Consider the following 25,241-nt stretch of genomic DNA (forward strand, 5'->3'; position numbering starts at 1 on the left):
AGCCCGACTTCTCTAGGTCAGATTGACCAGCACAGGGATGCAACAACATCAGAGAAAAGTCTGGTGTATCTAGAACCAAATATGTTTGAACAGTAAATCCTTTATGCTTACATGAGCTAGACCTGGACTGTGCTTCACAAGCAACACACTACCTGAGAGTAAAGGAAGGTCCAACGTAAGCTCTAAAAACCAGTCACGTACTGCTAGACCGAATGGCCGTGGAGGGTCAGTGCTACAGATCAATACACGCATATCAAAAAGAAGGTGACACGAAAGGTCAATTAAATCCATGTCCTGTACCTCTCGTGCTGTGACCTGGCTCTTACAGGGAGAGGATGCCATTTTGAGAGTGGGATCGCGGCTTACTTCCTTTTCTGAAGCACGCTGACCCTTCGCTGTCTTCGATCTAAAAACACACAACACACGAGGAATAGCGGTTTGTTACAAACGAGGAGTCTGCAGCCGATCTGCTGGCATCGCTGTTGACTGCAGAGATGTAAAAGGCAGACGGGTGAATGCACCTGAAAGGCGAATGTCACGACGCACGAAGAGGCGGTCTGAGACCAAATGGGGACCAAATGCTCTAAACATTTGCTGCACCCTCCAAAAAACTAGGGCAGGGCTCCAAATGACTCTCAAGGAGCATTTCCTTTCTTCCCCTAGCTGGTATCATGGCAAGACTCAAAGCCCCGAAGAAAAGGTAACGCCAGGCTGAAGCCCACATGGTTTCTGCAGTAACAGGAGCTGCCCAGCTGCAGCCAGGTGCAGGCTCCGGCTCTTCTTGCTCGCAGCTGACAACTTGGTCCCCCACAAACCCTACGCTACAAAGACGGTGAAGGACTCGGGTACCACAGGGATGAGCGCAAGATGGAAACCAGTGCTGTATTGACTCACAATATAACATTTCATAGCAGCAGGACGTTGGCTGCTGCAGTTCCCCTGCTTTACCTATGTTGTGCCAGGGCGTTAGGTCTATGTTGTGTCTGGGTCGATGGTAGTTGTACATAGTTTAGGCTGCGGACGGTGTAGGATGGTTTGGGTCAAGATGATCCTGCCTCAGGCAGGGGGTTAGATAGACTAGATGACTTCTGGGGGTCCCTTCCACCCCTGCTTCTCTGTGGCTCTATACCACATGTACCTGCATGCCATATCCACCCTCCAAAATTGGGGTGCATGTCTTAAGTAGGGATGCTTTGCTGGAACGGCAGCAGGGTCTACATGCTTTTAATGGCTGCCAAGCTGGTTGTCACTTCTCTCGGACCTGGCAAGGACAAGGGGGACATCTTAATGGGCGCTGTGGATGAACACAGGTGACGGCCTATCTCCCAAAACTTCTACTCCAAGCCTGATTCTTGACAGTCTTAGTCACATTGAGCAGATCGGAGTAGCAGTTTCAAGACCAGCTGACTTAGGAACGTACTTGCCATCTTCAAACAGGACTTCGAAGCCTAAGTCCTAACAAAAGCTATCTAGGCACAAAAAGGGGCAAGGTTCAATGGGCCGTAGGTGCCTCACTGGCAGGGTGTTTTGGGAAACCCAGTATGCATCTAATCTGGATCTTTGGAAACCCTTGGAAATTTGGGCCAAAGTCACATTTGAAAATGGCAGCCAACAAACTTCGGAAGCGTTTATCCTTCATCTAGTGTCATAACGAGTTTTCTTTCTTAGCGTTCACAATTAAGAAGGAGGTTGTAACCAAGGTGAAAACCTTCCGCACAAAAATGCCATGTTGGGACGCAGGGAACCACATAACCAACATTTCATATTTTCTCCATGGGAATCTCACCTTTCAAAGTCTTTTTTTTGCTCTGCGGTCTTCTCCAGTGAATTGCTGCAGGCGAGCATAGCTGCTTCGGCAGGAGCGAGACTCTGCTGGGACTGAAGATGCTCCTTGGGAAGAGTTTCTGTAAGGATGAAACACGAAGAAAAGCCTCAAAAATGGCTTCTCTGCGATTGCTCAGGGCAGCAAGAGAAACTGCAGGGGCAACCGAACGCTGCAGGGAAGGCAGGCCAGAAAGTGCTGCCCTGCCTGAAAGGGTCCCGAGGCAGCGATCCTGATCTCCTTGGAAGCAAGTGGCTCTGCAAGGTTTAGTGCTTATCTGACATTCATAACATGGGTTTTTCTCCCACAAATCTTGGCTCCTCCATTGCACCCCAGGGACTACTTTTTTTGTGCTTTCCCAAGGGAATGGGGCAGCCGGTTCCTCTGGGAGTCTGCAGACCCCCACCTACAGCCAACTATCAGAAATCAATTCTTGAGGCTGGGCTTGATCCTCAGCTGGTCTAAACTGTGTAGCCCTAGGATCCAGCCCATTACATTTTCCTTTGCAAAAAATGATGAGGGCAGAAAATTAAGCACAAGCTTCCTGTGAGGGCTATAAACAAGGACTTAGGAGCTTCAGGGAAGTAAATCTATACGAATAGGAGTGATCTTTAGCACTGCCGAGCACGTGGGCCTCCCACCAAACTCAAGGAGAGCTGCACCTCCCCAGTGATCCTCTTGCAATTCATCCTTTTCACCAAAAAATCAGCTGGTCGGTCTTTGAGGTTCTTGTAATTGGGCTGTATGTTTCCACTTTCTTGTAGGTTGATGGGCTGCTCTGATTCGATCCCCAGGCCATCAGGACACCAGAACATAGACGGCGCCTCTTGGAGCTGAGACTACACCGGGAAGTTATCGTGTCAATACTATGAGCTAAGGTGCCAATTTAAAAATGTTTGTAGCCTGCAGACAGTTGGCCCCAGGGGACATTTCCCCATCAAAGAAAAGCCAGCGAGGAATCCGCCTGACACTCACCCCTCTCCCTTTGCACGATACAGTCTGGGTAAGAGGGCTGAGCGGAAAGAACACTTCAGCTATATCTGACTGAATTTCAACCGCTCGCTTCCTGAGTGATGCCTTTCCCTGATCGATGCCACGCTTTACTTGCGGTACTGTGGTTACTTCCAGGGATACAATGAGCACTGCACTACTCTACACCTAAGATCTGGCTCCGACCATCTAACAAGAAGACAAATCATCGGTATCCGTAATCCAGCTATCGTTATTCAGCCTACCTTTCTTGTCCGCATTATGATAACGATCTTCCCCTCTTGGAGTTAGCTGTTTTTCTTTGTTGGGCATTTCATTCTTTGCTTGGATGGTTTCCAGGCCTGCTGGCTTATCAGCTTCCTTATACCCAAGGCTGGAAGCAAGCAAAAGATTGGAGTTTATCTTGTAAAGCAGCATCTGATTAGGTAGCACCATGTTCCTGCTGCAGGCTGCACTAGCAGTCGGGTCACACCCAAACTACAGAGCTATATATAGGATTGTGCAGGGAGCACCTTTTAGGCTAACCGGTTCAGAGAGACATGAGCTTTCATGGGCCACAACCTACCCGATCAGACCCACAATGGCTCCTGCCTTTCTGAGCCAGTTAGTCTCCAAGGTGCCAACCTGCTCTACCTTCTGCATGACTTCAGACTGACATGGCTACCACATCTGGAAGGAGGTGGCTTTCAGAAAGTATTCATAAACTATTCTGAGGGAATAGGCAAGTACACGAATGGCTATAAAAAAAGGCCAGTCTGGATAGGAGCTTCCTTCCAGAGGTGCAAGTCAGAAAGAATTGGATCTACCCAAATACTGTGAGCTGCTTAGCGCTGTCTAGGACAGTGTATGCTGTAAGGTGCCAAAGCTCAAAACTGCAGGTTTCCACTGCAGGAGTCTGGGATTAATTTATCACATAGTATTGTCTGTAAATGCATACTCTTGACGAACACAGTTGGCAGGCGACATCCTGAAACTTTCTTACTCAGAGCCCAGTTCTTGACACTCTTACACACACTGAGCAGATCCGGGTAGCGGTTTCAAGACCATCAGACGGTTTACAATGACAAGGGCCAAAGCTCAGTATTGAAGACTTGAACTGCATGAGCTTAGGATCTGGGGCATCCATGCTTTCTTTTGCCCTCAGGCATCACGTACTCTGCAGACACCACACACTTGATTACATTGCAACCCTTCTCTCAGTGCTCTGCTTAACACTCCCACCCATTGGGAGCTGGGCTCCCTTAGTCCTTCTGCCTGCAAGGGGTTAGCCCCTCATGCTAAGCCGCTTCTGCAAAGTGCAAGCTGAGCTGAACAAGTAGTCCACAAACTGGAAAGGAAGCAAACGTGCTTACCTGGGCAACTTCCGAGGTCTGGCCACACAGGAAGAAGTGATGAGTGTCCTTGTACCCAACCCTCTTGAAACGGGTGAAGTAGCTCGTCGGAAAGTTACTGAGTCTTCTGCCCCAGGCCTCAGCAAAGGAACCTGACACAAGACAGATGATGCTGCAGAAGTTAGCAAGCAGGAAGCATGCAAGGCAAACCTTCCTACTTCTACAGCAGCCTCCTGCTGCTCAACAATCCCAGCACAAAATTATTTTCATTAATGTTCATTCTTCATGCATGTTCCTGGCCCAGTTTGTGGCCTCTTTTCATGGCCCAGAGAGCTCATAACAAGATACAATAGGCAGAACTTGGGGGAAGACACCGGTTGAGGACTCAGAAGATCCAGGCTCAGGCTGTGCCACAACTCCTTTTGCATCCTCGAGCAAGTCACTTAAGCCCAGACCCTCCCGAATAGCTGTGCATGCAACTCAGATGGACATGAGGGATCTAAGGACCTTTGAAGATGCAGTGGGCATTAGGGATTTAAAGACATGGTGGGCCTTAGGGATCTAAAGACCTTCAAAGACCTGAGCTTCAGGACAGGCAGGGTACACTAGGAAGTTATGTCAAGCTGATCATGTTGGATTGAGGCTGTCATTTATTTTTAGAACAAAGGTTCAAGCTATCAAATGTTGTGGACAAGACACCAAAAAGAATTTATCATTGCTTCAAACCACCAAATGCCAGAACAGCTCCACTAGGAAAGAAAAACTGCCCCAGATCCTAATGGATGTTAATAGTCTGACATGGGCAAAGTCCTTCCTGTAGATGCTGCAGTTGACACAGCAGGAGCCTTGTGTGCCACCTGCTCTTGAAGGGTTTGTCAGTGCAGCTACAACAGCAAAAATTGTCTAGGACAGATGGGGCCTTAGTCTTTCTATGCCTCAGTTCCCTGTCCCTCTGAAGGGGCAAAACCTCTCCCTCCATGTGCCTTGCTTATTTAGACTGGGAAGATCTTCATCTCAGGAACTGTCTCTACCTACCCACATCTCCAGCACTTCACTGGATTTCATAGATTTCATAGACGTTAGGGCTGGAAGAGATCTCGAAGGTCATCAAGTCCAGTCCCCTGCCCCAGGGGCAGGAAGTCGGCTAGGGTCAAAGGATCGCAGCAAGATAGACATCCAAGCATTTCTTGAATAAGTCCAGAGTAGGTGCCTCTGCCACATCTGGAGGGAGTCTATTCCAGGTCTTTGGGGCTCGAACAGTAAAGAAATTTTTTCTTATCTCCAAGACCGTTTTAGGCTGGACGAGTTTATGACTCTTGGTCCTTGTTTTTCCCTGGGGCGCTCTGGTGAACAGGTGTTCCCCCAGATCCTGATGCACACGCCTGATCTACTTATAGGCACCCACTAGGTCCCCCTGAGCCCACACTTTTCCAGGCTGAAGAGTCCCATGGCTCTCAGCCTTTCTTCATAAGACCTGTTCTCCTGCCCTTTGATCATGTGTGCGGCTCCTCTGGACTCTCTCGAGCTTCTCCACATCCTTCCTGAATTGTGGAGCCCAAAACTGGACGCAGTACTCCAGCTGCGGCCTCACCACGGCCAAGTACAGTGGGAGAATGACATCCCAGGATTTGCTTGAGAAGCATCTATAGATGCAAGCCAGCGTTTTGTTTGCTTTACCAGCTGCGACATCACATTGGTGGCTCATGTTCATCTTGCGGTCAGTCATGACCCTCAAGTGCCAGCAAGCGTAGCACTGCCGAGCTCATAAGTATGCTGCGAGGTTTCCCACCCCCCCGAGGTGGAGTACCTTACATTTATCGGTATTGAACATCATCAGGTTTGTGTCCGCCCACTTACTAAGCTTATGCAAGTCAGCCTGGACCACTAGCCTGTCCTCAGGTGTGGATGCTGTACCCCAAAGTTTAGTGTCATCGGAACCACTTGACGAGCTGGTGAGTTCACAGAGCTCACTGTGCAGGTGCTACACAGCCATGGAGGATGCAAGTACAGTGCCTGCACCCCTGGATGCACCCCTGGGCAGCTCCGGTAGTCAGAAGAAACTAGCTGAGCTGGCCACACTAACACTGTCCAGGCCAATGACTGACTCACCTTCCGAAGCACGCTGGCCAGGTTCCTACTCCCATCCGTGGCTTGCAGGAACTCTCTGCAAAAGGTCATGGTCACGTTTTTGTTCTGGATACCCAGAACACCAATCCCCCTGAGTGGGAACGTCACAGGCTGCCCATGAATCATCAGGCGGTGGAAGTAGAGGACAGTCTCCCTTATGCAATCTTGTATGACCTTCTTATTCAAGGCAGTCTCCAAAGATAGAGTCGTTATGTTCAGAGGAACAACTGGATAGTCATCTAGAAATCAGTAGCCAGAGGACACGATGAGATGTGTATAGTTAACGGACAAGAACAGCAACAAGGCACAGAGACGCTACTTCGTCATAGAGATGGCTGTGGATAAGTTAATCCCATTTTGCACCCTTGGGGCATCTTCAGGGAGAAGCTGGGCGCACGCGAACAAAACTGAATAAAGCCTCACAATGCCCTGGGATGTCATCCCACCCATTTAATCAGCCATTGCGGTATCCGACCTGTGTAACACCTTCACTAAGAAGGATCTCAGAGCTGTGTAGAAACAACCTGAAGCTGCCTAGCAAATAGTGATGGACGTCAGGGGAGGAGGAAAAGCATGCCATGTCCATGGGATGAGGACTGGAGTTTCAGGTGAACATGGAGCTAGACTACGGGTGTGGAGACCTCTCTGATACAGCGAATAGGGGCCACTGTTAACACCAAGGAGTCAGAACTTGAAGTTTGCAACTCATTTAAGAGATGCAGTGTCGAACTTCTCCACTGTTTCTCTGCCAATGTAACTATGGACGCTTTCACACACATGAGCCCAGTAGCATGGGGGAGAGAATCATGCCGGGGCTGCATGGATTTCTTCTATAAGATCCCCTGTTTCCATTAGAAGGGCAATCTTTTTTTCATTTGATCCAAACCAGGTGAATCAGTATAATCCCGGGCATGGATGGCAACCAGATTGATATACAGGTGCCCAATACACCACCGTAAATGAATAAGAGCAGGTCATACCTATAAAGCTTTACCAGAAGAGATCTTTGCACCACACCAAGTGCACCCACAACTCGGGCGGTGCACTGGCTGAATCACACCATTTACCAGCATGTAGTTAGGGCGCTTGTACACATGACGGGGGTTTAGTCTTTCGTGTTGAATTCTACGCCCCTTAAATTGAAGCGGTGAGTTTTTAATTGAAATGGTGGGTTTTATTTTTCCATCACAGTACATATACTATTGACCTGGCAGCCTCAAGTGCCTGCTGAAGGCAGAAATGGCGAAGGACCTGACCCGCTTTTTTTTTCGGCGGAGTCTGCCTGCCTCTCCTGCACCCATGGGGCCATTCATTTGTGCCATTAATCTGTCAGCTCACTCCCTGGCCATGGGAGAGGTGGGCAGCCTCTGCAGAAAAAAGGATCAGGCCCCCCCTCCACTTCTGCCTTCAGCAGGCTCCTGAGGCCGGCAGGAACTGGCTCCACCTGGGGATGGGCTGGCTGATTAACACATGCAAATTCAGCATCATGATAATAACAGGCGTGCACAATCTCGGGGAGTAGACGTGAAAGGGACATTTCAGACAGAGTTGGTCTAAATTTAGAGCACATTTTTTAAATATATGCAACACCAGCTTTAAAGGCATACGTTCTTGGTGTTTTCTGGGTAGAGTCTAAGCTGTTGTTGGAACAAAGGGAATGAATTCTCTGTTGTATCGGGCCCCGTTGTTCTTACATATTTATAACAAGATGAATTACGATTAAAACAGGCTAGAAATGCATTCTAAAGAAAGGCAGAGGCTTTAATCAGTCTTCTTACCAGAAGTGTATGTTTTTGATTGTTTCAGTCCATAGGCCCGGGAAAGTGTCTCCGACAAGAGAAACACGGGTCTTTGTATTGCAATAGATCTGTTGCCACCCAGATCTAGCTTTGTTCGGGCTAATGAGAATATTCCCAGTCCAGGGACATTGGCACCCTGAAAAAAAGAAACAATAAATATTGAGGGTAGGAAAAATTGGAGCTGATCTGTCATGTCCCAGGTTGCATCAAAGCATTGCGCTGGTGGTGCTGGGCTGATCTCTTCACACTTGTGTGTTTTCCTGTGCAGAAGAATCAGTTTGGATCCACTTCAAAGCTCGGTGGCATTATGAAATATTTCATAGTTTTCTTCTCCCTCTTGCTTACACAATTTTAAAATGGATGTAGTGACATGGGAGCCAATGGGCGTAACACAGAGGAGTCCCAAAGAGTTTACAACCAAAGGGCTTGTCATTGCTAAGGCTGGTCTAGATGAGCCCTCCTCCTTACCTACAGGAGGAGTGCCCTGGGCTCTAGTTGGAGGCCACTGCCACGAGTACAGACTGCTTAGCTGAGCGAGGATTTAATAAAACACGAGTTACTTTGTTAGACAAGATCATTAAAAGAGTCAAATGAAAGAGCAGGACTTAGGCTAGATTTCGCCAGAATCTGTCATCAGCCTAATTGGCTGGTACCAGCCTGATGGGAGTGGAGGTATTTGCCATCTTGGAGAAGGCTATTTTGTTTTCTCTTAAGTAAGATCACTTCTCATTTAAAAACAGACTACGTGAACCACACTGGGTACATATGGAGACAAAAAGAAATAGCGGAGAGCCCCCACCTTGTCCATGGAGAGGTTCCGGTAAACAAAATTAGATACTCCGACCCAAACATTTCTGATTTCTAAAATGCAAGTGAAAGATATGTCACATTCTTGATGAGAAAACACAGATTAATTAATGCACTGCATTCAGGAGGAAAACAGTCCCCTGATTTTTGACCGGGGACATTACAAGACCCACATATAATCACTTCACACAGGCATGGGTGAATTGGGTGGCTGTTCAGGGCCTGGACAGAAAGGAGGCTCGAAAATGAAAAAAAAAATTACTATTGCAAAAAAAAAAAAAGTTTTAATATTGCACATATATGGGACAGGCAATGTTATCAGTTGAGAACGAGCTATTTAAGGACATCGATACCACAGATGTGATAAAGGCTTTTGCAACAACTCCAATTACTATTATCATAATCTCTGGAGAAGGAGGGCCTGTTACTAAAAGTTTGCCCAGGGCCTCCAGGAGCCTAGGTACAGCACTGCATGTAGGATAAATACATCTTAGGGAGCAATGAAAGTTGATTCCTAGTAGATGTTTCAACTGTGTTTTCATTTACAGCCTGATTTTGCTCCCAATTGCTTTTAAAATCCTCAGGAAATGTGTGAAGACAAAAGCTGGGCATGTTACCAGGAGCCCTGTGTCTGCCGCTCAAAACCCAGTTCACCAATTTGTAGGCAAAAAAAAATAAAGAAAGTAAAGAAAATAAGAGAAACAGAATTTCGGACCCCACCCAGCGACAGGCTTTCATGCAACCAGCATTTGGGACTGCTGTTTCTGGCAACGTTGTTGTAGCCCAGCAATGGACTGCAGGAAGCCTACGCTTTCATGGAGGAAACCAACCCAACACAACTCCCTTCTTTCCAAAACGAGGTGGTAAAATGCTACCCAGTCACTAAGGAAACTCCCCAGTTGAACATCGACTAAAAGGCTCGGTAGAGGGCTGGGGTACTGAATGCCCTGCCATTCCCAAGGGCAGAGACCTCCAACACAACCCATATTTTGGCACACATAAATCCATCCAACCTGCTTCTAGTCAATATTTTAGCTGAGAAGTTTCTGGCACATGCACCAAAAGAGGAGGAGTTAAACTGGGCAAATCTCCACCTGGAGACAAGCATTTCCTCCCATGCTATGAACAAGGAAAGCAAAGCTCAGCTATCAAGGGACTTTTGTCCAAGGGCCATGCAGGAGGTTGATGGAAGATTTAGGCGCTAGATTGAGCTAGCAGGAGTCCTAGCTACAACATCTCGGCCTTAAGTCACAAATCCTGACTTAAGAGTGGTGGGGAGTGTAGTAGTGGATGGCAACTTGGCAGCAGTGACCATGAGATGACTGAGTTCAGGATCCTGAGGAAAGGAAGGATGGAGAGCAGCACAGTAAGGACCCTGGACTTCAGAAAAACCAACTATGATTCCCTCAGGGAACTGATGGGCAGGATCCCCTGGCTGGCCAGACTGGGGGGAAGGGACTGCAGGAGAGCTGGTTGTTATTTTAAGGAAACCTTACCAAGGGCTCGGGAACAAACCGTCCTGATGAGCAGGAAGACTAGCAAGTATGGCAGAAGACCAGCTTGGCTTAGCAGGGGACTCTTCAGTAAACTAAATCACAGAAAGCAAGCTTATAAGAAGTGGAAACTTGGACAAATAGCTAGGGAGGCGTATAAGAGCATTGCTCGGGCATGCAGGGATGAAATCAGGAAGGCCAAAGTGCAACTGGGGTTGCAGCTAGCAAGGGATCTGAAGGGTAATTAGAAGGTTTCTACAAGTATGTCAGCAACAAGAGGAAGCGTGGGTTCCTTATTGAATGGGGAGGCAACCTAGTGATTGAGGATGTAGAAGAGGTTGAAGTACTTAATGCCTTTTTCACCTTGGTCTTCACAGACAAGGTCAGCTCCCAGACAACTGCACCGGGCAGCACAGTTTGGGGAGGAGGTGAGCAGCCAACTGTGGTGAAAGAACAGGTTAGGGACTATTTAGAAAAACTGAATGTGTACAAGTCCATGGGGCCTGATGGGATGCATCCGAGTGTGCTGAGGGAGTTTGCTGATGTGACTGCAGAGCCATTGGTCATCATCTTTGAAAACTCATGGCAATTGGGAGATGGTCTCAGATGGAAAAGGGCAAATATACTGCCCGTATTTAAGAAAGGGAATAAGGACTACCCAGGGAACTACAGACTGATCAGCCTCATCTCATCCCTTGGAAAAATCATGGAGGAGACCCTCAAGGACTTGGAGGAGAAGAAGGTGATTAGGAAAAGGTGATGCATCCACATGGATTCACCAAAGGCAAGTCATGCCTGACCAACCTGATTGCCTTCGATGAGGAGATGGCTGCCTTTATGGATGTGGGAAGAGCAGAGGATGTGATATAAACCTTGACTTTAGCAAGGCTTTTGATATGGTCTCCCACCGCAGTCTTGCTAGCAAACTAAGGAAGGAAGTAGGAGTTGAAAGAATGGGCTGTAAGGTGGAGAGAAAACTGGCTGGATCATCAGGATCAGAGGGTAGTAGTCAATGGCTCCATGTCTAGTTGGCAGCTGGTCTCAAGTGGAGTGCCCAGAGGTCAGGCCTAGGGTCGGTTTTGTACAATTTCTTCATCAACGACCTGAAAGATAGGATGCAGTGCACCCTCAGCAAGTTTGTGGCTGACAAACTGGGGGGAACAGTAGAAACTCTGGAGGGTTGGGCTGGGATTCAGAGTGACCTAGAAAATTGGACAATTGGGCCAAAAGGAATCTCTTGAGGTTCAATGAGGACAAGTGCAAAGTCCTGCTCTTAGGATGGAGCAATCCCATGCACCGGTGAAGGCTGGGGGTGACTGGCTGGGCAGCAGCTCTGCAGAAAAGGACCTGGGGGGGGACAGTGGACAATAATCTGAATATGAGCCAGCAGTGTGCCCTTGCTGTAAAGAAGGCTAATCTCATACTGGGCTGAATTAGTTGGAGCATTGCCAGCCGATCGAGGGGGGTGATTATTTCCCTCTATTCAGCAGTGGTGAGGCCACATCTGGAGTACTGTGTCTAGTTTTGGGCCCCCCACTACAGAAAGGATGTGGACAAACTAGAGAGTCCAATGGACAAAAATGGTTGGGCACTGGGGGATATGATTTATGAGGAGAGGCTGAGGGAACTGGGCTTATTTAATCTGGAGAAGAGAAGCCTGGGAGGGAATTTAATAGCAGCCTTCAACTCCCTGCAGGGGGGTGCAAAGAGGATGGAGCTGGGCTGTTCTCAGTGAGGGCAGGTGACAGGACAAGGAGCAATGGGCTCAAGTTGCTGTAAGGGAAGCTGAGGTTAGATATTAGGAAACACTTTGTCACCAGGAGGGTAGTAAAACACTGGAACAGGCTCCCCAGAGAGGTGGTGCAATCTCCATCCTTGGAGGTTTTTAAGACCCAGCTAGACAAAGCCTCGGCTGGGATGATGTAGTTGGGGCTAGTCCAGTTTTGAGCAGGGGGTCAGACGAGATGTGACCTCCTGAGGTCCTTCCAACCCTCATTTCTATGGCTTTATGATTCTAGGGTGGTGGGATCTTTGGGGACCCATCCCTTACGCAGGGCATGCCAAAGGGCTCGCACGCCCGTCACTATATTTAACCTCCTAGGCAGTGCGATGCCTGAGACCGGACTCTGCAGGACCTCACCATGCACAGAAAGACTCCGCAGCGTAGGGAAAAATGCCAGGGGGGTTTCAAGGACCCCTCTCTTCATTTCTTCCATCATTTTGATCCGGGATTCTGCCCGGTGGCTTTCCAGCCAACCCCCTGACTTTGAAATCTGGCTTCCAGTCTTCGGGGCTAACAGGGCAGGGCAACGGCTGCCAAGCTCATTGGAGAGGGAGTGAAGTGGGAGCAGGAAGGTGCAGAGGAGTCTCCAGGATACCATCGTTGCTAAGGGACACATCATAAAGGGAGGTCCCATCCCTCCAGTTGCTGCTGCCCTGGCCTGGAGCAAGGGGGTGTCATAATGGCAGCTTCAAGCAGGTGTGTGAAGCAGAGCTGCCCACGTCCCAGGGAGGCAGAGCTCATTCTTATCAGTCATGCTCTTAAAAATGCAAAGCTCTTAACAAAGGAGTGAGTGCCTCAAGGTTTCCCTTAGGAAAACTAGCTATTGAAAGTCCTGGACAGGAGTTTCAGCAGTGACTAGTGACATTCAGGTGCCTCCAACTGTACAGAGCTTGATTTGCCAGGAGGGGCCGAGCATCTGTCTTGTGACTCACGCTCTGCTCAGGTTTCTGAAAACCGGGACACGCAAATGGAGGAAAATTCATGCTCGGCATCAGTGAAAGCTATGATTGGAAGTCATGCATGGCCACACAGCGAGTCAGCAGCATGGGCTTGGGCATGGTTGCAGTCTTGAGCTGCCCCTCGATAAAAGCCTCCAGGGGGTGGAAGTGTTGAAGGCGTCAGTGTAGAAGGAAACTTTCCATTTGAATGTGCATGCTGTGAGTGGTTGGATCCATTAATGGATTTGTACCTCAATACAGAAAGCAGGTTTCCTGCCAGGGACTTAGAGATGTAGGGGCAGGGAAGGAGATTGCCCAGGGCTATGAAATGCTCCCTGAACCAGAGCGCCTACCAGCCCACAACAGGGTGCCTTGCCACAGGGGCCACTTCACACCTCTCCCCCAGCTCTTCAAAAGCAGTATCTCCTCGAGAACAGCCATTCTTCTAAAAACTTTGATTCTTACTGGGCGCATCTGCATGAGATGTTTACTTTACTGTAGCTCTGCAGTAAATGTCTCTGCATCTACATGTGCAGGGCTATTAGGCTGGAGCAAACTAATAAACTTCGCAGCAAGATAGTTCTTGTAAATATAAGTAGCATCCTGCTGCAGAGTTTTTTAGTCCTCAGCAATGCACATGTAGATGCTGATGGAGCTGGCTGGGGCACGAGGGTACTTCCATGCTGGGGCTGCCAGCCAGCCAGCCCTTCTACAACATATTGAGCTGGGTTGGAGCCACCCCAGGCTGGCAGGCTGACCCCTCTCCATACACCCTGCCAGCCAGGGCTGCTCTGACCTGGCTGCACACGGTGTAGTCCCAAGCACGCGTTCAGACAGCATGCCCAGGAACAATAAACTCCGGCAAAACTGCACCAGAGTTTATTGCTTAGCATTCATTGCACGTGTTGACGCGCCCACTGGAAATCAAATTAGTGCTGCTTAATGTTTGGACTAGAAATCCTCTTGCTAGTTGACCAAAAATTGTCCTCTTCACCCAGAAAGCCGAGTGCTTTCAGCATGAAGAAGCAAGACAGCACAGGTGGGCAAGCTTGACTTAAAAAGGTGCACTCTTTTTTTAACTCACCAAAGTTCAGTTGTTCTCTCTGGGAACCAGATTAAACACATGCCCCTTAGTTACGTATTAGCAAATGCAACAGAGCATGAACTGGCTCCAAACATGGAACAAACAGGTTTCAGCCTTTTTTCTCGCAGTATGTTCAGTACTTCTATGGCCTTCCTTAGCCTAAAGGGATCTCACCTTTAGGTAGTTATACACCACACCTGCATGAACTACGGTATCGTATTAACCCCATTCTACTAAGGCATTTTACAGCCTGGAGTGTGTATAGTAGAATAGCAGAAGCCTTAGCAATGTTCTCAGGGAGAAGATAGAAGAATTGCTGAGATACCAGAAATGTTTCTATACTAATGCAAGAAGCATGGGGAATAAACAGGAGAAATTGGAGATCCTAGTGCAGTTGAGGAATTATGATGTACTTGGAATTATGTAGGATAGTTCACAAAATTGGAGTACTGTTCTGGATGGGTATACTTTGTTCAGGAAGGATAGGCAGGCAGGGGAAAAAGGAGGAGGTATTGCCCTGCACATACAGGAGATGTGCATGTCCAGGGATGAAGTGGAAGGCAGGCCTGTTGAAAGTCCCTGGGCACGGGTCTGAGGGGTGAGCAGCAGGGGGATGTCGTGGTGGGCATCTGCTATAGGCCATCAAACAAAGAGGGAGAGGTGGATGAGGCCTTCTTTAAACCTTTAAGCCACTGATGGATGCTTCCAAATTGCAGGACCTGGTTCTCATGGGGGACTTGAATTATCAGGGAAAGTGCTGGGAGGAAAACACAGCTGTGCACAAGCAGTCCAGCAAATTCCTGGAGAGCGTTGGGGATAATTTTTTGATACAGATGGTAGGAAAGATAAATAGGGTGGAAGCTCTTCTTGATTTGCTGCTCCCATACAGGGAGGGATGGACTGAGAAGGAGGAGGTAGAAGTTAACTTGGGTGACAGTGACCACAAATGATACAGGTTAAGATCCTAAGAGGAAGGAAGGTGAGCAGCGAAATAAAGACCTTGGATTTCAGAAAAGCAGATTTCCACAAACTCAGGGAACTGGTGGACAGGATCCTCTGGGAAGCAAGCCATTCACAGGCCAAGCTAAGTCATGTCATTAAAAAGCAGAATCAAAGAAAGTGCAGTCTCATAAATTTCATGCAGTATCAAAAAACTTGCATTGAAGGAAGGGCTGGAACACACTTTTTCTAGTTGGATGGTTTGGGCACACTGCTGGATCTTTTGTGACTGGAGAGAGAGAACAACGTAGTATATGTATATGGCATCCATTTGTCAGCAAGTGACGGTGGATATTGCAGCTATTCTACTGACTGGTGGTGCATTTTCTCTTGTGGTTGTAGAGACCGAAGTTAGACTTACAGGTCCTGCCACATTGGTCAGAAGTGTACATGGTGTTAGGTGATACTGTACTGACAGGCTGTTTCCTTTGGTCATGTTTCTGTTGTAATTCGAGTGACCATTCCTTGTCGTGATGTTGGACTCCACAATTGAGAAGGGAGTGCCACTTTGTCCCGTCCCCTGCTAAGTCCTCTGAAAGGCTTGGGTCAATTCCCAAAGCCTTCATATCCTTTTAACAGACATTTTTGAAGTGTAATTATGAAAAATCCTCTTCTCTCCCCACCTGCGGTATGACCATACAGGATTGTAAGGGGAATGAGAATAAAAAGTAGAACAATGCAGAATGACACCAGAAAGGGCCCGCTTTTTAAGAAATAGCTAACCTGTGCATGGGTGGGCTTGCCAGTTAAAAGGGCATTGGGGGAGAGAGATGGAGACGCAGGAAGCTTGGTGGAGCCAGTGGCTGAGGAGGAGTGTAGAGACTGGTATAAGGCCCCGAGTGAGGCAGCACAGAAACCTCCCCATGGATCTAAGGATCTGGTGAGAGCATTCAGGGACAGGAGGGGATGTTCAGAGCCAGGAAAAGAACAGGAATTTACTCCCTCCAGTCTGTTGTCAGGAGACTGACAGGAAGGACACCTTAAGCCTAAGATTAAGTAAGTACTGAGTGGCAGTCAGGAAACAAGGTAAGGATTAACCCATGCCTGCACTAGCCCTTCAAGTCTCAGCACTAAGTACTTTGTATTGGCAGGAGCACTTGGTTCAATGGTGTGGCCCATTTGCACCTGATAGCTTAGGAAGTAGCTGTAGTTTGCAGTACTTGAAAATTTTGTGGGAAGGTGCAATACAGATAAGGCCACGTGCATTTTAGATACGGCTTAGGTGCAATGGTAGTAAAGCTGATAAAGTCACACACCAAGGGAGACAGTACAATGAAGCACGGCAGACATTTGGGTTGGAAGAACTGGACAAGACTAGGATGGGCATAAAGCATAGAGCAACTGGACATTGAAGCTAGAGTCAAGATCGAGACGGCTCTGACAAGTAACTTACTGAACAAGATATTTAACATCAAGGTGGTGTAAAGCTGGGGTGTAAGGGAAGGTGGAGCCCCAGAATCATACTCTGAAAAGAGATTCACTGAGTTCCAAATCCAGAGTTGAAGGTGGGCCATGGCAGGACAAAACATCTCCCAAATCATGAAGATAAATACAACTGTGTGGCAGGCAACTTTATCAAAAACTGTAGCCCAAAACTCCTGGGATAAAGAGGCACAGTGGCTTTTATTAGAGCAATGATGAAGTAGAAGCACTGGCAAGGCAGGTAAGGAGTGTCTGAGCCAACAAGGATGTCCTTCAGGATATGCCCATCTTCCTCCTGTGAAGATGGTCAAGCCAGGGTAGGTGCTGCTGTTTGAGTAGTACAGTGATGGTTGGCAAGTTGGCTTTGGTGATGACCTCTGTGTTGGTGATTCTCTCTTGCCATTTGATGTCAAGGATGCACCGTAAACAGTGTAGGTGGAAACTGTTCAGCTTCTTTTCTTGATATGTGTATATTGACCATGTCTCATTGCTATACATAAGGACACTGAGGATGCAGGCTTTGTACACAAGCGGTTTAGTTTCCATTGTGAGTTTTGTATTGTTCTGGACTCATTTGGAAAGCTTGAAGAAAATGGTAGCTGCCTTTCCAATGCGCACATTTAGCTCTTCATCCAGTGATAGGTTGTGCAGGAACAGCAGAGAGGTGCATAAGGTTTTCCTGTTCCTCTGTTTCCAGAGCTGGTGATCTGTAGTGCCCAGGAAACAGGAGCCTCATCATTGCTGTTGTCTTAAAGATAGGGATGGCCTCCGCCCAGCACAAGGAGGAGCCGCCTTGGCTCTCTGGGGCTGAGGCAAGTCCAAAGGAAGGGGTAGGGAGGTGGGCAGGCCCACCCTGCCCGGCCTCACGGCTTCCATCTTGCAGGCGGTACTGCAGACCAGTGGGTGGGCAAGGCTCCACACTGCTTCTCAGGCGAGTAGGGCCACCGAGCCCCATCTGCTGCTTCCAGGACTGTGCAGGCAGGGCTGGGGAGCTGGGTGGTCCTCTCCTGTGCAGGGAGTGGCAGTGGCTCTGTGGCGGGGCTTCAGAAAAAAAAAGGTTGTGAACCCCTGGTTTAGAGTATTCTGGGTCCCAGAGAAAAATAAGCCAAACCATCCAAATCCCTTCTACATGGTACAGCTGTCTTTATTAGGGCTTTTGCTGGTATAGCAACACTGTTAAAAAAGCCACAGCCCAAAGGGATATGTCTATGCCAGCAAAGGTCTGTAGTGTAGGTGTGGCATAGGGCAGGGCTGTCCAGCTGGTAGCCTGCCAACCATATGTGGCCCAAAACGGACCAAACTGCAGCCCCCACCTGGTTGCTGTTCCCCCTATTGCTTTGGCTGCCGCAGCCACTGGAAACTCCAGGCTCCCCTCCCTCCAGCTTCCTCTTCCCGCCCCTGCCCATGTGAGACAAGGGCTCTCTCTTCGTTTTGCATTTGTATATCACCTAGCATGGGAGCTTCCTGGCCTATGGCTGAGGTTTCTAAGCACAGTGGGGGTGTGTAGACGAAATGGGGGCCCTAAATTGAAGTGGTGGATTTTTAAAAACACCGCTTTGATTCAGGGCCAAGTAAACCCCCGTGTCATGCACACACTCATGCACTTACTTGCCTCTCCAGCAGTGGGGAGGGGAGGGCAAGCTGCCGATGGATGGAGTGGTCCCAGGGCTGTGGGGGTACTGGTGCTTCCCTTCACAGCAGTGGCGGCCCCCCCACCAGGCGGTACTCACCCACAGGCACCTGGCTTGGTTGGTCCCAGGGGGCACCGCAGCCATGGAGAGAAGCACTGGACTCCCACACAGCTCAGGCAGGCAGGCAGGCTCCAGAGGAAAAAAAAAAAGAGATCAGGTTCGCCACTTTTCTTAGGTGGAGCCTGCCTTCCCGGGCTGCTGCCAGGCTGCCTGCATGGGCTTCCTGCGGAGCCCCTGAGCTGCATGGAGCCTGGTCCTCCGCTCTGCGGCTGTAGGGCAGCAAACTAGAACTCCTCAGAGGAGTTTTAGTTTGCTGCACCCCAAGGTCTCTAGTGTAGATGTGGCGTAGGTCAGGTGTGGCATACGTGTGGCATACCTCTCTTGGAAGCCCATTCCAAATTTTGGCCACCCTTAGCATGCAGAAGTTTTTTAGGCTAGACATTAGGAAAAACTTCTTTATGGTAATGGAGGCTAAAATATGGAATGGGCTTCCAAGGGCAGTGGTGCTTTCCCTTACCTTGGGGGTCTTTAAGAGATGGCTGGATAGGCACCTGGCTGGGGGCATCTGGCCCAGCGCTCTTTCCTGCCCAGGCAAGGGGGTCAGACTCAATGATCTGTTGAGGTCCCTTCACACCCTAGCATCTATGAATCTATGAAAGTCATTTATGGTGCATTACACTGCCAAATTTACTACAACAGCTGGATTTACTACACCGTACCCCAATGACATGTGCAAACACCAACACCATTAAAGCAGTGCAAAAACATTTAACCCGCCTTAAAGCGTTGTGTGCACATGCCCCTCGTTTCGTCTACACACGGCCTATGATAACAAAGACAAATGATATGGAAAAAGACAGACCTGACACGCTCTTAGCTGAGGGCTGGTTAGAAACCAAAAGTAGACAGGCCTTTTGGCAGCTGATCTGCAGTGCTGATCAGCCTTTTCTGTGCTCATGGCTCCCTCTCACTCACAGGAAAGCTGCTGTGGGTGGTGGAGTGGACTCAGCCCCAGGCTGCGGTGCCAGGACTGCAGGACAGACAGGACAGCTCTTCCATTCTCTCTTTTGGCTTTTCCTTTCAAGCACAGTGGCATGGGACCAAGGGAATCCTCCACCGCCGCTGCCTCCGCACTCCAAGGCAGATGCACATAACAGCAGCTCAGAGGATGCAAAAAATGATCGGTTCTTTCCAGTGCTGAATAACAAGGATCCCCGTAGTTGTTCACAACGTGGTCCGAGCCAAGCCCCATTTGGCTTCGTTACACGTGGCTGTTAAAGCTTCCAGAGTCTGGAACAAACCTCCTTGGCGTGTCAGAGAAAACCCTGAAGTTTCGAGGTCTGAAGACATCCACTGGAGCCTGGAAACAAGACATAATGCCCGAACTGCAAAGCAACGATGACAAGACTGCTGTTGGCACAAGTGGGTGTTGTTGTGTATCGCACACTGCGAATGAGGCTAACGTGGAAAACAAGATAACGTCGTGTGTCTTAGCTCAATAATTTGATGCAATAAAATAAACTAAAACAGTCTTTCACAAAACACTGAGGACGCAGCATGTGAGGTGGGGCCTGGCAGGAGACATAGTTGATGGTATCGAGGTGGTGTGGGGTCCTTGCAGCTGGAGCTGTGAGAAGCGACAGGAGACCTGGAGCTACAGCTTTAGTCTGAGGACTTCCAAATTGCTATGATTTATACTGGGGTCTGGGGACAGGCTCAGGTCCCTTGTGCATCAGGTTCCTGTCTCCATTTACAGGTCAGATCCCAACCACCAAGCTGAGCTCCCTGCATGCAAAGCCTTATCCAAAATCCCCCTCTCTTGTGGAGTCTTTGTCCACGCAGAAGTTTCATCAGCGCTTCTGCTGGTTTTCAGTGCGTTTTCCAGGATAAAATTTAGACGGTCTTTCCAAAACAACTTGATTTTTTTTAATGGATTTCTTTTCACATGTCCCCTTCTACAGCATAGAAATATTTTTTTCTCTTCTGTTTCCCCCCCACGCCTGTTCTTTAATTTCTCACTGGTGAGAGCCCAGAAACAGGTCAGACAATTGCTGACTCTAGCCACAAATATGCCAAGAGCCATTCAGATGATTTTCTGAGCAGGGACTGCTCTCAAGTCCCAGAAAAAAACACCATTTTTTCCCCTTGATCATATTTTCCTGCCCAGAAAAAACTTGGCTTGTCAGCAAGCAGGTTTTTAAAGGTCCATTCCCACCAGCTGTGCCCTGGCGGAGACTCCACAGAGAGCTAATGAAGACAAGGCTATAAATTACCCCTTTTCCACATCAGGCAGTCGTCTGTTAACTGACCTCTCGGTGGTTATGGGAGCTGTGCAGATCTCAGTGACATGAGTAAAAATCAGTGCTGCCCTCACCCGAATTACCATGGAGGGGTGCAGCTGAGACCAGAATTGGTCCCTGCAACTGTTTCTGCCTGCTTCAATTCATATATCGCTGCTTCAACACGCTGTGGCAGGGGTGCTCAGCCTCCAGCCCACAGATCCGATCTGGCCTGCAGCACCATGTCATCCAGCCTACGGGGCTTTCCATGAGTTTGGAAATTTGGCAGGGGGAGAGTGGAGACACCAGTCTGCCTTGCTGCCAGATCTCCCCAAACTGGTGAGCCCTGCATGCTGGATCTGGTGCCCGGGGCCAGGCAGGGGTGACATCGGGGCCCAGAGCCCAATCCTGGTACAAGGGGGGCTGTGCAATCTCCCTTCGATCCCAGCCTGGTGCGAGGGGTGGGGGGTCAGGGCAGTGTACTTTCAAACTGGAAAGGGCTGATTGCTAAGTCCATGGAGTACAGACCCCATCATACTCCTACGGCAAATGCAGCCTATCCATGACAGCAGTTGAAAGACTTGTGCGCCTGGCTCAGATGAAGAAAGTGCAGGACTTCTGGAGAAGCTCCTGGTGGCCCAGACAGAGCAAATCATCTCCAGACAGCCTCAGCATCAGTCATGAGAGGCCATTGGGAGGAAGCTGCATCCGGCGTGGTCAGGACAAGGCGCAGCTATAAGGTGCGGTGCTCATAAAGAAGCGTGGAGCAGTCCCGAAGCCACTCTCTGTGTGCCTGAACAGCACGGTTACATGCCTAAAGGAGATGGCAGCATAAGTAGCATCACGGACGAGCCATCGAAGGGGTCGGTGAAGAGGGTAGGGTGCTGGGACAGACAGGCTCCACCTTGGAGTGAGGAAGAAGCCTTCCAGCCATTCTCCGTGGAGGAAGAGCAGTGGGTGCTGAGCTGCCTGAAAGCAGGAAAAGATTGCAGCCTTGACGATATTTCACCAGAAACATGACTGTATCTTGGTAAGAAGAGCACAAAGCAGCAGTCTTTCTGCCCCATTATCAGCCAAGAAAACAAGAAGCCTAAGACACAGTGGAAAGCAGGGGTGAGAGCTATACCCAAACCACTTCCTTACAGCAAAATGCTGCCTGCTGAGCTGGGCATATAAGCTAGTCTGAATTGCGTGTGCAAACTTCTGGCATGGCTAATGCTGCAGAGGATCATGGCTTACAAAAAAAGCAGGTCCTGACGGTTGACCAGGCAGGCACCAGACCTCATAAGAGTCATCAACCTACATAGAAAACGGTTTCCAACAGAAGTAGATTCATAGATGTCTGGGTCGGAAGGGACCTTAACAGACCATTGAGTCTGACCCCTGCCTATCCAGCCCTCCTAGAGGAAAGAGCATAATTTGATGCCATTAGGCACATTGGCATACTGGCCAAGCTTTTACCCAGAGGGCTGTGATGGAGATGATGCTTGGAGGTAGACATGTCCAAGGGAGGGAACAGGTTTCCTTCATGGGAAGAGCCCCAGCTCTCTTCTACTGATTCATGAACGAACTGCCTCTCCGAATCTCTAGGTTGCTCCAGCGCTCAAGTGACAACAGCCTGATGGAGACTTTGAAAAGACTGAGAGCAGCCTGAACCAAGCCATGGCAGCCACCAATGCCTGTTGTGAAGCGTGTAGCCCAATGGCCTGTGTGTCAAAAACAGTCATGTCATGTCAACACGTCACGGGAACTCAGACTCTTCCTCAAGGGAGACCCTCTAGCAAGTGACCGAAAGCCAGCGTGCCCTGGAGGGACTCTAGATGGCCCGCGTACTGATGAGGCATGCCTCTTTCAGAGCAGAACGGACTTCCTAAACAAGCTCAGGGGCTCAGAGCCGAGGCACGAGCGCTGCACAGACTGGTGCTAACTCTCTGCATCTTAGCTGGAGGATACAGCACTCCTGTGTGGTTGCACTCTTCCCACACAAGCCAAGTGGTTTACAGCAGTATCAAATGATGAGAACGTCATGGACTATGAGACCAGCACACACCAAATGGCTACCAGTCCTCTCTGGTATCTTGTCGACTAGCATCAGGTACCATGTTGCAGTGAAGGACCTGTGGGACAAGTCCAGGAGATACCAGAAATGCTGCAGCCAGCTTGTCATGGACCAGCCAGCCAAGGACTGGTTTGGACTATGCAGCTGACCATCTCTACAGTGGACGCTATCATGTTGTGCTGAGCATGCACCTTCGCTGCCAGGCAATTAAATTTTAATTGATGTTTTAAAATGCAATACAAAAATCAGAAAAATATACATATGTCTACATATGAACTATGAACAATGTACCTGTCTCTCACAATAAGTCATAAAGGGCAGGGGGAAGAAAACAAGAGGAAGGAAGTGGGAGGGTTAGAAGAAATGAAGGCTACAAGGACTGGTATTTTAATTGACAAAATAATCTAAGAATTCCTGCCAAATTACACTAAAGTTTTCAAAGCAGTTAAGTCTGCTAACTGGGACGCTCTTCACAGCTTCCAGCTGCACCATCTCATTGTACCAGGTTTTGACCTTTGGAGATGTCCTACTCTCCCCATGCAGTAATATAAACCTGCTGTAACACTGCCATCTGCTAAGGATTCAGTTTGAAATCCCTAGGGACATACCCAAGAACACACCTATTTTGCCAAAGGTATCAGTGCTCTGTTCAAAATCATGCTAACTTTGGTTATTATTTCTTTCCAAAAAGAATTGATAACCAGGCATGACCAAAACTTGCCCAAACCTTGCCTGCAGGGCATCGCATCACATCTCCAACAGGTACCTACTTGGCAGTATATTTATTTTTGCAAGTTTAGAAGGAACCCCATGAAAATGAAAAATGGTCTTTTGTTGCATAAAACGAAGTCTAAGATCAATCATCGATGTTTGAATATTGTGAATTGTTGGTTTTCACTGGGATTTGGTCATCTGGGCTAAGTACAGACAGTCAAAAAGCCTGAGGCTGAATCAATTCAATCTTTTCCAGGTTAGTCTAAGCTGCACAGATTGAACCCACCAACAAGTGAACAGACATTCACTTTTGATTCTGGAAATGCAGCCACATGCCTGCAGTGGCAGAGGCCAGAAGCTGGGGCGCGCTAGAGCATGGCTCCCTGCTGGGCTGGACCAAACTGCTTGGGTCAAGGTTAGCCTGCCCACCTTGAGAGGTGGAGCGTGCAGGGGAGGTGCAAAGCATTCTGGGATGCTGGGGGACTGTGAGTTAACTTGAGTTTGGAGGGGGTCTGGGACAGATGTTCCATAAACTGGTTTAACCTAAATCGGTTAAGTCAGATACTACATCCATCCAGGTCTATCTTAAACTGGTTTCAGCCATTTTGAAAGCAGTTTATGTGCACTGAACTTCTGTTGTGTTACAGAACCAGCCCAGTTTCCAATCACTTCTACTGGTTTCTCTCCCTAGTCCTGGATACTTACCCCCTGCCCCCACCATGACAAACACCTTCCTCATCCCACAGCTTGAAGAGCCCACCTGACTTTGCACTTCGGGGGCAGGCCCCGCCACTTTGTTCAAGGCAGTGGGGAGGTGGGCAGCCAACACCTGCAGAGCAGCCCTCAGGGACAGCCGTGTGCAGCCCTGGCGGGGCCGAGGCCAAGACATCTCTCCCGAACGGGTGTGCATCTCCCGCTGATCCAGGGGAACTTCTTTCTGCTCAGCTAAGCCGGAGGCTGCCGAATGCTACCGATACCCACCTTGGGAACGTCTAACCTACACACCGCTGCTTTTTAATCCTTACCTTGTACTGATCCTTTAAAGTATTTCCTCCTCTTCCCTCCCCGGCATCATTCTGTACCACTTGCGTGGGTTTACTTGCACGACAGTGTCTGAGCAGCCTGCAGTACAATTAACAGTCACTTCTCTCATTAAAGTCACCATTAAATATCTTATTTCTTTCAAAATGGACGTTTGAGGCCATTCAGGAGTAAATTGCCAGGTTGCTCTAGCTGCGGCTTTGGTCATTTCACTAGCTGTATGTCCTGCTTTCGATAGCGCTTTTACAGGAGGTTGCGCTATGCAGCCGGCGGCTCGAGCAGTGGGCCAGGAGCCCCACAGTTGGAGTTGGTGGAAACCAGCTTGTCTGTGCCAACTCTGTGCCCTGCCTGACAGCATCACGGAGAAGCCTGCCTGCTCGTTCTCACTCTGTACGTGCCAGATCCTGGAAAATCAAGGCAGCGTCCCTGGCATGGAGCAGCCCCCAGTGTATGCCTCAGGCTGCTCTCAGGCTGTCTTGGGAGAGCTTGCTGGCACAGTCAGGGCACAACACAGTGGCTGCATTGCCTCCTTTGTGGGACCTGGCTCGTGCTGGGCAGGAGTGAGTGAGCATGAACCTGCTTCACGGCCATCATCCAGCGCTGCAGGCAGGTGAGGTTGGCCCACAAAGTGCCCCTCTGCAAACATGTTATCCTGCTGCTTCTGCAGCACGAGAGGAAGAGCAATGAGCCCAAGTCTCTCTTGACTTTGTTAGAAATGGAATATTGTTAGAAATGCACAGCTTGCATCTTGCACCCGATGAGAAAGAAACACTGCCAAGGACTTTTTTCCTTTCCCAGCCTTGCCACAGCTTTTCTTATACTAAATCGCAGACTCTCCCCCAGCTTCTCCCTAGCCTTTCTC

General features: G+C 49.0%; 2 long non-coding RNA genes across 2 annotated transcripts in view; one reads left to right on the forward strand and one right to left on the reverse strand.

The window, feature by feature from the left end:
* Positions 1-25,241, forward strand: part of LOC109306407 — a 53,879-nt gene that overhangs the window by 4,504 nt on the left and 24,134 nt on the right. The window lies entirely within an intron of this gene.
* Positions 6,452-8,199, reverse strand: LOC109306408. The gene is made up of 2 exons (XR_002099979.1): positions 8,049-8,199; positions 6,452-6,509 (listed from the first exon to the last, which is right to left on the reverse strand). It is a non-coding gene; the product is annotated as an uncharacterized LOC109306408 (long non-coding RNA).

The sequence above is a fragment of the Crocodylus porosus genome, unplaced genomic scaffold (genome assembly GCF_001723895.1).
Source record: "Crocodylus porosus isolate Cpor-Errol unplaced genomic scaffold, CroPor_comp1, whole genome shotgun sequence".
NCBI classification, from domain to species: Eukaryota; Metazoa; Chordata; order Crocodylia; family Crocodylidae; genus Crocodylus; species Crocodylus porosus.